This window comes from Salvelinus sp. IW2-2015, linkage group LG23, assembly GCF_002910315.2.
Source record: "Salvelinus sp. IW2-2015 linkage group LG23, ASM291031v2, whole genome shotgun sequence".
NCBI lineage: Eukaryota > Metazoa > Chordata > Actinopteri > Salmoniformes > Salmonidae > Salvelinus > Salvelinus sp. IW2-2015.
The window spans coordinates 24,809,726-24,821,662 of NC_036863.1; the positions used below are offsets into that span (position 1 = coordinate 24,809,726).

The following is an 11,937-nucleotide window of genomic DNA, read 5'->3' on the forward strand; positions in this document are numbered from 1 at the left end:
CAACTTTGGAAATATGCTTGGGGTCATTGTTCATTTGGAAGACCCATTTGCGACCAAGCTTCAACTTCCTGACTGATGTCTTGAGATGTTGCTTCAATATAGCCACATCATTTTTCTCCCTCATGATGCCATCTATTTTGTGAAGTGCACCAGTCCCTCCTGCAGCACAGCACCCCCACAACATGATGCTGCCACCCATGTGCTTCACGGTTGGGATGGTGTTCTTTGGCCTGCAAGCCTCCCCCTTTTTCCTCCAAACATAACGATGGTCATTATGGCCAAACAGTTCTATTTTTGTTTCATCAGACCAGAGAACATTTCTCCAAAAAGTACTATCTTTGTCCCCATGTGCAGTTGCAAACTGTAGTCTGGCTTTTTTATGGTGGTTTTGGAGCAGTGGATTCTTCCTTGCTGATCAGCCTTTCAGGTTATGTCGATATAGGACTTGTTTTACTGTGGATATAGATACTTTTGTGCCTGTTTCCTCCAGCATCTTCACAAGGTCCTTTGCTGTTGTTCTGGGATTGATTTACACTTTTCGCACCAAAGTACGTTCATCTCTAGGAGACAGAATGCGTCTCCTTCCTGAGCCGTATGATGGCTGCATGGTCCCATGGTGTTTATACTTGTGTACTATTGTTTGTACAGATGAACGTGGTTCCTTCAGGCATTTGGAAATTTCTCCCAAGGATGAACCAGACTTGTGGAGGTCTAAAAAAAAAAATTCTGAGGACTGGTGCACTTCACAAAATAGATGGCATCATGAGGGTGAAAAATTATGTGGATATATTGAAGCAACATCTCAAGACATCAGTCAGGAAGTTAAAGCTTGGTCGCAAATGGGTCTTCCAAATGGACAATGACCCCAAGCATACTTCCAAAGTTGTGGCAAAATGTCTTAAGGACAACAAAGTTAAGATATTGGATTGGCCATCACAAAGCCCTGACGTCAATCCTATAGAAAATTTGTGGGCAGAATTGAAAAGGTGTGTGCGAGCAAGGTGGACTACAAACCTGACTCAGTTACACCAGCTCTGTCAGGAGGAATGGGCCAAAATTAACCCAACTTATTGTGGGAAGCTTGTGGAAGGCTACCCAAAACGTTTGATCCAAGTTACACAATTTAAAGGCAATGCTACCAAATACTAATTGAGTGTAACTTCTGACCCACTGGGAATGTGATGAAAGAAATAAAAGCTGAAATAAATCATTCTCCCTACTATTATTCTGACATTTCACATTCCTAAAATAAAGTGGTGATCGTAACTGACGTAAGACAGGGAATTTTTACGAGGATTAAATGTCAGGAATTGTGAAAAACGGAGTTTAAATGTATTTGGCTGAGGTGTATGTAAACTTCCGACTTCAACTGTATGTGAAATTTTTAGATATTACTTGTTAGATATTACTGCACTGTCGGAGCTAGAAATACAAGCATTTCGCTAAACCCACAATAATATCTGCTTAACACGTGTATGTGACCAATAGAATTTTATTTTATTTTATTTGACATCTAGATTGACTAACACAAAATTGTGTGTCAAAGGCATTTATTAACAATTACATGAAGTTGATGCAAAGAGTCAATATTTGCAGTGTTGACCCTTCTTTTTCAAGACCTCTGCAATCCGCCCTGGCATGCTGTCAATTAACGTCTGGGCCACATCCTGACTGATGGCAGCCCATTCTTGCATAATCAATGCTTGGAGATTGTCAGAATTTGTGGGTTTTTGTTTGTCCACCCGCCTCTTGAGGATTGACCACAAGTTCTCAATGGGATTAAGGTCTGGGGAGTTTCCTGGCCGTGGACCCAAAATATCAATGTTTTGTTCCCCAAGCCACTTAGTTATTACTTTTGCCTTATGGCAAGGTGCTCCATCATGCTTGAAAAGGCATTGTTTGACACCAAACTGTTCCTGGATGGTTGGGAGAAGTTGCTCTCGGAGGATGTGTTGGTACCATTCTTTATTCATGGCTGTGTTCTTAGGCAAAATTGTGAGTGAGCCCACTCCCTTGGCTGAGAACCAACCCCACACATGAATGGTCTCAGGATGCTTTTCTGTTGGCATGACACAGGACTGATGATAGCGCTCACCTTGTCTTCTCCGGACAAGCTTTTTTCCGGATGCCCCAAACAATCGGAAAGGGGATTCATCAGAGAAAATGACTTTACCCCAGTCCTCAGCATTCCAATCCCTGTACCGTTTGCAGAATATCAGTCAGTCCCTGATGTTTTTTCCTGGAGAGAAGTGGCTTCTTTGCTGCCGTTCTTGACACCAGGCCATCCTCCAAAAGTCTTTGCCTCACTGTGCGTGCAGATGCACTCACACCTGCCTGCTGCCATTCCTGAGCAAGCTCTGTACTGGTAGTGCCCCGATCCCGCAGCTGAATCAACTTTAGGAGATGGTCCTGGCGCTTGCTGGACTTTCTTGGGCGCCTTGAAGCCTTCTTCACAACAATTGAACCGCTCTCCTTGAAGTTCTTGATGATTCGATAAATGGTTGATTTAGGTGCAATCTTACTGGCAGCAATATCCTTGCCTGTGAAGCCCTTTTTGTGCAAAGCAATGATGACGGCACGTGTTTCCTTGCAGGTAACCATGGTTGACAGAGGAAGAACAATGATTCTAAGCACCACCCTCCTTTTGAAGCTTCCAGTCTGTTATTCAAACTCAATCAGCATGACAGAGTGATCTCCAGCCTTGTCAACACTCACACCTGTGTTAACGAGAGAATCACTGACATGATGTCAGCTGGTCCTTTATTGGCACGGCTGAAATGCAGTGGAAATGTTTTTGGGGGATTCAGTTCATTTGCATGGCAAAGAGGGACTTTGCAATTAATTGCAATTCATCTGATCACTCTTCATAACGTTCTGGAGTATATGCAAATTGCCATCATACAAACTGAGGCAGTAGACTTTGTGAAAATGTATATTTGTGTCATTCTCAAAACTTTTGGCCACGACTGTACATAACTGTTGGTTATATTGTCAGGGTACATTAGAATGATTTAGCTAGCTAACAGTTACATACCATATGTAGCCGTTCACTGGTGGGAAGCTATATCGCGCCCCTCTTCCCTCAACTTTTTAATTACGCTGACAGACACATTGTTGCTTGTTGTGAATTCGGTGTCCTTCTGTATACTCCATGCCAAACTGTCCAGCATAGCTGCTAATCCCATATTCTTCGCCATTCATGTTTCTCACTGAACCATACAAGTCCCGTAGAATGACGTTCAGCTCCATTTTTGTTGTATTCCCAAACTCACAATGTATCCCTTTTTTTGCACAACAGTCAGTGAAGCAGGTAAGTGCCCACTTTGTTTGTTTCAAGATGTTCTTTTTGTTTGGTTTCTCTCAAGTTAATCTAAATGCTTATTTTGTACATTGGCATGTCAAACTATTGTTGATGTAGCCATTTTATCGAGGTGAAAAGGCACAACGATTTAAAGGTGAAAAGGCTAAACGTCATTGTATACGGTCTCACATACACAAGGCCTAATGTTGTTTTAGTCAATCAGTAACCAGTATCCAAACTACTCGATGTAAAAATTCAGACATAGCTGGGTGCTATGGAAAAGAATCCATATGACAATAAATGTACTGGATTATGACAATAACGATAAATGTAAGGATAAGTTTAAAACATTAATGTGCACCAGTTACTTTTTTATATTACCCTTAAAATGACTACTACTACTTTGAATGTTGTGGCTTCCATTGTCCAGTTTAATTTAAAACTTCACATTCTTCGAGTAAAGGCTATTTATAGTTATTCTCAATAAATGGTCGGTTCGGTTGGTATCGTTTATCGGTTTATCGTACCAGCTCTATTGGGCCACATGGTTAGAAGTTTACAGCAATCATGGTGGCGTCACAATTTCACTCACAGGGCAACAGAAACGAACAAATAAGAACATAAGGGAGGAGTAGGCCTATATGATAATAAGGCAATATACTGTAGGTAAGATTGTGACACTGTAAATTGGATCAATATCATTGTTAGTATTTATATAATGGAACATGATGCACTGTAACCCTACAAGTGCATCATAACAGATCTTAGTACTTATATCAGATGCTATAAAGTAACTATCAAATCAAAGTTTATTGGTTGCGTACACAGTATAGCAGATGCTTTAGCGTGTGCAGTGAAATGCTTATCTTACTAGCTCCTAAAAATGCAGTAAAATGTCAAACAAAAAATGTAAAACAAGTAATTAAAAAAACAAGGAATCAAGAGCGTCGGGACGTATCCATTTAACTAACCAAATAGCACTGTAAGAGTAATGAAAATGCAATCTATACGTATGTGCACTGGAATAATTTACACAAGATATACTAAGAATGATATGATATATGATATTGTATCTCGTGTCTGTATATGTTACCACACGGGACTGTTTCGTTTGTGTAGTCTGTTCCTGTTCGTGCGTTCTTCGTGTTTATGTAAGTGCTCAAGTTCAGGTCTGTCTACGTCGTTTTGTTGTTCTGTAATTTTTCAAGTATATTTTCGTGTTAGTGTTCGTTTACGTCTTGTTAAATAAATTCATTCATGTCTTCATCACCCGCTGCGCCTTGGTCCAATCTCTCTCCGCAAGACGACCGTTACAGAATCACCCACCAACAAAGGGTTGCTACACATGGGAGGAGATCCTGGCTGGTAGAGATCGCCTCCCATGGGAGGAGGCAATTAGAAGAGCAGAGGCAACCGGAGAGAGGAACCGGCGTTATGAGGGTACGCGGTTAGCACGGAAGCCTGTGAGTCAAGCCCCCAAATTTCTTGGGGGGAGGCTACAAGGGAGTATGGCGAAGTCAGGTAGGAGACCTGCGCCAACTCCCCGAGCGGTAAAGCGCACGGTGTCTCCTGTACGTGTTCATAGCCCGGTGCGGGTTATTCCACCTCCCCGCACTGGCAGGGCTAGATTGGGCATTGAGCCAGGTGCCATGAAGCCGGCTCAACGTGTCTGGTCTCCAGTGCGTCTCCTCGGGCCGGCATACATGGCACCAGCCTTACGCATGGTGTCCCCGGTTCGCCTACATAGCCCAGTGCGGGTTATTCCTCCTCCCCGCACTGGTCGGGCTACGGGGAGAATACAACCAGGTAAGGTTGGGCAGGCTCAGTGCTCAAGGGAGCCAGTACGCCTGCACGGTCCGGTATTTCCGGCGCCACCTCCCCGCCCCAGCCCAGTACCACCAGTGCTTACACCACGCACCAGGCTTCCTGTGCGTCTCCAGAGCCCTGTTCCTCCTCCACGCACTAGCCCTATGGTGCGTGTCTTCAGCCCGGTACCACCAGTTCCGGCACCACGCACCAAGCCTCCTGTGCGTCTCCAGAGCCCTGTTCCTCCTCCACGCACTAGTCCTGTGGTGCGTGTCTCCAGCCCATTACCACCAGTGCCTACACCACGCACCAAGCCTCCTGTGCGTCCTGTTGCTGTTCCCCGCACTAGCCTGATGGTGCGTGTCCTTAGCCCAACGCCATCTGAGCTGTCCGTCTGCCAAGCGCCGCCAGACAGGAGCCGCCAGAGCCGTCCGCCAGACAGGAGCCACCAGAGCCTTCTGCCAGACAGGATCAGCGAGAGCCTTCCGCCAGACAGGAATCAGTCCAGAGCCTTCCGCCAGACAGGATCAGCCAGAGCCTTCCGCCAGACAGGATCAGCCAGAGCCTACCGCAGACAGGATCAGCCAGAGCCTTCCGCCAGACAGGATCAGCCAGAGCCTTCCGCCAGACAGGATCAGCCAGAGCGTCCAGCCAGGACCAGCCAGAGCCGTCCAGCCAGGACCAGCCAGAGCGCGTCCAGCGCAAGAGCAGCCAGAGCCGTCAGCGAGCCATGAGCAGCCAGAGCCGTCGAGCCGAGCCATTGAGCAGCCAGAGCCGTCAGCGAGCCATGAGCAGCCAGAGCCATGAGCAGCCAGAGCGTCAGCGAGCCATGAGCAGCCAGAGCCGTCAGCGAGCATTGAGCAGCCAGATCCGTCAGCCAGTCCGGAGCTGCAGTCCCTCAGTCCGGAGCTGCCGTCCCTCAGTCCGGAGCTGCCGTCCCTCAGTCCGGTGCTGCCCCTTATCCCGGTGCTGCCCCTTATCCCGGTGCTGCCCCTTATCCCGCTGATGCCCCTTAATTTAGGTGGGTTTATTTGGAGGGTGGTCATTGGGAGGGGGCTACAAAAGCGGGGATTGACTATGGTGGGGTGGGGACCACGCCCAGAGCCTGAGCCACCACCGTGGACAGATGCCCACCCAGACCCTCCCCTAGACTTTATGCTGGTGCGTCCGGAGTTGATGCTAAAATAAAAATGTTACTCTTTTAATAGAAACTCAAGGGTCAATTACAGTACAGTAGATATTAGCCAGATGCAAGTTTTTTATTCTGATCCTATTTGATTTCTGTGTGTCTAGACTGTGGCCATCACCATATCTCTGTTGTCATAGTGTGATCAGCTCTTTGGACCTCCATGAATCATGGACATGATAACGTTACATTTACTTGCAATATCTGAGAACAGCATTTTAGATTTCACATACTGTAGGCCTACCCACATGAAATACCATGGTATAAATACTATAGTATTCACTGTAGTGTTTTTGCGGACTTTACTGTAGTATTCACTAAGTCTACAAAACCCCCACAGTGAATACTGTAGTATTTACTGTAGTATACTGTAGTATTTACAGTTAACTATACTATAAATACTGTAGTAAAATAAAACTGTTGTATATACTATAGTAATTAATTTAGTGTTTTGTGGATTGCAGTAAAGTCTGTAGTCTCCTGTAGTATTTATTGAAGTGTTTTTGCGGACTGTAATATACTGTAGTATTTACTGTAGTATTTACTGTAGTGTTTTTGTTTTATTATCTTTGACATAGAAGTGGAGGCTTTCTCCTTGAGGAAACCTACTGGAGAAATACTAAAAGAGCAATTGTTCCATAATCTACAGGTCAGTAGGACTGCTTCTGCTCTTTTCTATTCAATACAATATGGTCTATACTTGGCATGTAGGTTTCTCACTTATGGGTGCCACAAATTAAATATTGTAATAAATAAGTGTAGTGTTTTTCAGGATTGTAGTGTTTTTGCAGACATTAATGTAGTATTTACTACAGTTTACTACAGAATTTTATAAAAAGTACTGTAGTATTCTATAGTAAACTGTAGTATTTTTTATCATGTGGGTAATGTAGAGGAAGCGTCTTAGATTGCTTAGTATGTGTTGACTGTGGGCTGCGTCAAAAGGTTATTGAGTGGTTCCTGTTCTATGTGTTCTTTTTATGTGTTATGTGTGTTTGCCAGGCTGGGCATCAGGGTAGTGGTTGAAGGACATTGCTGCTGGAATCTGGGCCAGAAATGCCACAGGCAGGGCACTTGCACAATACTGTCAACAGTTGCCCATATGCACACTGACCAACCGAAAAGCCAGGGGGGACATTCTCTATGCCAAGGCTTTTATGTTGTGGTTCAATTTGACACACAATTTTGTTTGAAATCAATAAAATACTATTTAACAAACAAAAAAATCACCATGAACCTTTATCTACATTCATTGGTACGGGTTTCAAACATGTAAAAAACAGAAAATAAATTAACACAATCCGGAACAAAAAAAGTGACATCCATGATGTTCTGGGGCAATTTGACCCACAATTTGACCTTGACCTTGATAACTCTTGAACTGTGTCATAGAACCAAGCTGCTTTCTGCACAAGAATGATGCAACCATGCCGATTACAGGGCTGTACACTGAGCAATAATATAAACGCAACATGCAATAATTTGAAAGATTGTACTGAGTTACAGTTCATGTAAGGAAATCAGTCAATTGAAATGAATAAATTAGACTCTAATCTATGGATTTCACATGACTGGGAATACAGATATGCATCTGTTGGTCACAGATACCTTTAAAAAAAAGTTAGGGATGTAGAACAGAAAACCAGTCCGTATCTGGTGTGACCATCATTTGCCTCATGCAGCGCGACACATTTCCTCGCATAGAGTTGATCAGACTGTTGATTGTGGCCTGTGGAATGTTGTCCCACTCTTCAACGGCTGTGCAAAGTTGCTGGATATTGACAGGAATTGGAACATGCTGTTGTACATGTCGATTCAGAGCATCCTAAACGTGCTCAATGGGTGACATGTCTGGTGAGTACGCAGACCATTGAAGAACTGGGACATTTTCAGCTTCCAGGAATTGTGTACAGATCTGTGGGACATGGAGCTGTGCATTATCATGCTGAAACATGAGGTCATGGTGGTGGATGAATGGCACGACAGTGAGCCTCAGGATCTTGTCACGGTATCTCTGTGCATTTAAATTGCCATTGAAAAATGCAATTGTGTTCGTTGTCCGTAGCTTATGCCTGCCCATACCATAATCCCTACCTCCACCATGGGGCACGCGTTGACATCAGCAAACCGCTTGTCCACACGACGCCATACACTCTTTCTACCATCTGCCCGGTACAATTGAAACCGGGATTCATCCGTGAAGAGCACACATCTCCAGCATGCCAGTGACCATCAAAGGTGAGCATTTTCCCACTGAAGTCGGTTACGATGCCGAACTGCAGTCAGATCAAGACCCTGGTGAGGATGACGAGCACACAGATGAGCTTCCCTGAAACGGTTTCTGACTGTTGCATTGTGTGGCAAAACTACACATTTTAGAGTGGCCCTTTATTGTGCCCAGCACAAGGTGCACCTGTGGAATGATCATGCTGTTTAATCAGCTTCTTGATATGCCACACCTGTCAGGTGGATGAATTATCTTGCAAAGGAGAAATGCTCCCTAACAGAGATGCAAACAAATTTGTGCACATAATTTGAGAGAAATATGCTTTTTGTGTGTATGGAAAATGTGTGGGTTCTTTTATTTCAGCTTATAAAACATGGGACCAACACTTTACATGTTGCGTTTATATTTTTGTTCGGTGTATAACTATGCTCAGAAGCTGAGAAACACTGATCTGAAGTCAGTATGACCCACCACTTGACCTTGACCTCTTATGACCTCTTGAATGGTGTGTCCTATGGAGATTCTCAAGGTCTGTCCTCTCCTCGACTCCTCCATCCACGTCTCCTCCATGACCCGGAAAACCAATAAGTGGTCACTTGGTCAAAGGGGAGTGTCAACTCTTTAGTAGGCGAAAAGAGAAGTGTCCTCCACTACTCAGTAGCCTCTTGCCGAGAATACTTGCGAGCAATGTTCCCTCTAATAATTTTCAGCACTTGCAAATCTCAGGTATGCTGAGTGCACAGTTGAATGTTGTGAAAATTCTTTATAACTACTGGTGCGAGTTTACTCTGAACACAGAGGCTGTATTTGCTTTAAGTTACAATTATAACTGTGGCCAAGTAGGCTACTGTGGCTATTTCATCATAATGTAGGCCTATCAGAGTGGCCTACCATAAAAAACAATGGAGAAAATGCATCCCATAACATTTTAAAATGGAAATAGCTGTTCTATTATTCAGCCTACAGTAGCAGCCAATGTGTGATGTTCAATGTAGGCCTACATTTCATGAGACGTTTGAAAAAAACATGTAGGGATTGACATTCGTCTTTCAGACAAGGAGGTGACTGAAAATGTTGTGTTGCTTCATGCAAGAAACCACTTTACAAAATTAAAAGCATTATTATTCCCATATCATTATTACGGAGAATCAGACAAATTATGCAACCCTCTGCCTATTGGCTACTTGGCTTATTCAAGCCTGTCTCAAAATACAACACTGCTCCTTTAAGACAGAAAAAAAAGCTTTTTCTCTGACTTGCTTTTCAAAGATGGCTAGAAATGCACACTTTTTGTGCTTTTGTAGGAAACAACCACTGCCCTATTGCTGACTAGAAATTAGCTATAACTGGGCTAATAACTAAATTACTAACCAAGAATATGAACAAATGTGTAAACGTGGCTACAAGCAGCTCTTACTTTGATCTCAAAACAAGTGCATCTACTTTGCGACCACTCATGCTGTAAACACCGTTCAGTTCAAAGTGAATGGCACAAATCCATATATGGCAATGGTCTATTTGCATATAGGGATACCGCAGCTATGATTGGTTATGGCGCACCGGTCTGTGTCGAGTACGGGCCTGAGTCATGCCTGTCAATGGAATAGAATCCTACTCCAATGCGCTCTGCATAGAAGAACATTTCTTGCATAGTTTGTTTTGTTTCGGTATGTTGCATTGAAAGTGTCTAATATTGTGTTGATTCGATCACAATTCCCACAGTAGAGGGAAACTTTGTTAGTGTTCACTAAGGGGGAAAACTAGAAAGTTGAGTTTAGTTCAATCTCGTGCTTCTCTGCGCGGGCTGATATTTATTCTGCGTGGCAGTCCTGGGAGCTGCTTGCCTGAACATTGCTCGAGAGTATCCTTTCGGTGGCTAGCACAGAAGTGTTTTAAAATCCACCACACCCTCTTTGAATCAGCTGATGTTTTTTCTATGGAGAAAAGCATGCACACATTTATAAACGACATGCTATTATCTTTTTATCTATAAAATAAAATAGTTTTTATCACTTTACACATTTATTTGGGGATTTCACCCCTGTAAACGTAATTTGCCTGATGACATGAGAGTCGAGAAGGAGAGTCTAATTTCGTACAAGCCATTTGTTTCCACGTTTCCTTGCCTACGCTCGATTACCTTTCACCTTTTTAAACTAGCGAGGAGAGGACAGAGAAGAGGAGGCGACCAAKTCCAATTGAGATTCTCCCTTAAAATCAAGCCGCTTCCTGCACCCAAATGGTGCCACCATGCTGAACACAGACATATATGTATTATTTCCCTTTGAGGCTCAGAGGCTGAGCAACACTTATCTGAAGTTAAGCTAAAGATTCGTTTTTACAAATTATGATTCACAAAAATGTACCCATAACATGTCTAGCATTTTCGAACATAAGGGAAGGGCTAAATCAAATTGAGCAACAGCTTGATGGAATCCCTGATTTTTTTTCTGAATATGTTGACATTACCTTTTCAATACAGTAGGAACAGTGAAAGGTTGTCTTTTACCAACATGTATCATCTCATGTCATCTTCTCTGTTCTTTAGGCCTACTGGAGGACACACAATACGATTGCTGCTTAGCATAGCCACGGGAAGTATTTTGGGGGTGAGGTGCTGTGATTCTTTTGCCGATGGGGGATTTTTTTGGGGGGTGCCCGTGCTGAAGACCTCTATTGCTCCACAAATACAGGACCCAGTAAAGGCCGAGTGCACAACTTTTGTGAAATGTTTTTAACGAAATATATTTGAGTGTTTACCAGCATTTGTCAAAATAGCAGTTCATCTGATATTACTTGTGGAATATAAAAATAATTGCTTGACACAGAAAGGGACAGGGCAACAACTCTTACTATTAAAACTATTGTATGCTGCAAGATACTGTTCTTAATTATACAACTACCTTTTTTGCTATAGTAGAGATGCTGAAAAAAATGTTTTTGCCCATGCTACAGACATCTATATCAGTCAGCTAATTCTAGTAAAGACCCAGTGCACTACTTTTGTGACTTTAAAAAAAAAATATATATATATTTGATTTTGATTTTTCAGGGGTTTGCTGCAGTACTCCAACTTCCCACGGCTATGCAGATTAGGCCTATATGTATGAATCATAACTTGCCTAACAAATATTTTCAAGTGATTGGAAACAGTTGCCATCAGGCCTCTTGTTTCCCCAGGCCAATTGTTTGACACCTCTGCTCATGTCAATTATTCTACCTTTACAGGTAAGCAACTAGTCTCACGTGGCCAACCTTCCAAAGCCCTGCTGTAGTAAACAACTATGCCTGGGCTATACCATAGTGACCTGTTACGCATGTTTGACTTTGACCTGTTCAGCTTCATGGCGTTAAAAGTTAGAAATCCATAAGAATTGCATAGCAGTGCAGGCTGTCAGATAAGATAGAAATGGTCAA

The 11,937-nt window shown here is 43.2% G+C and overlaps 1 non-coding gene across 1 annotated transcript; it reads right to left on the bottom strand.

Moving 5' to 3' along the window:
• Window positions 1–6,875: 6,875 nt before the first annotated feature.
• On the bottom strand, window positions 6,876–6,929 carry LOC111951211 (U7 small nuclear RNA). Its single transcript, XR_002875573.1, has one exon. It is a non-coding gene; the product is annotated as a U7 small nuclear RNA (small nuclear RNA).
• Between the last annotated feature and the right edge of the window lie 5,008 nt (window positions 6,930–11,937).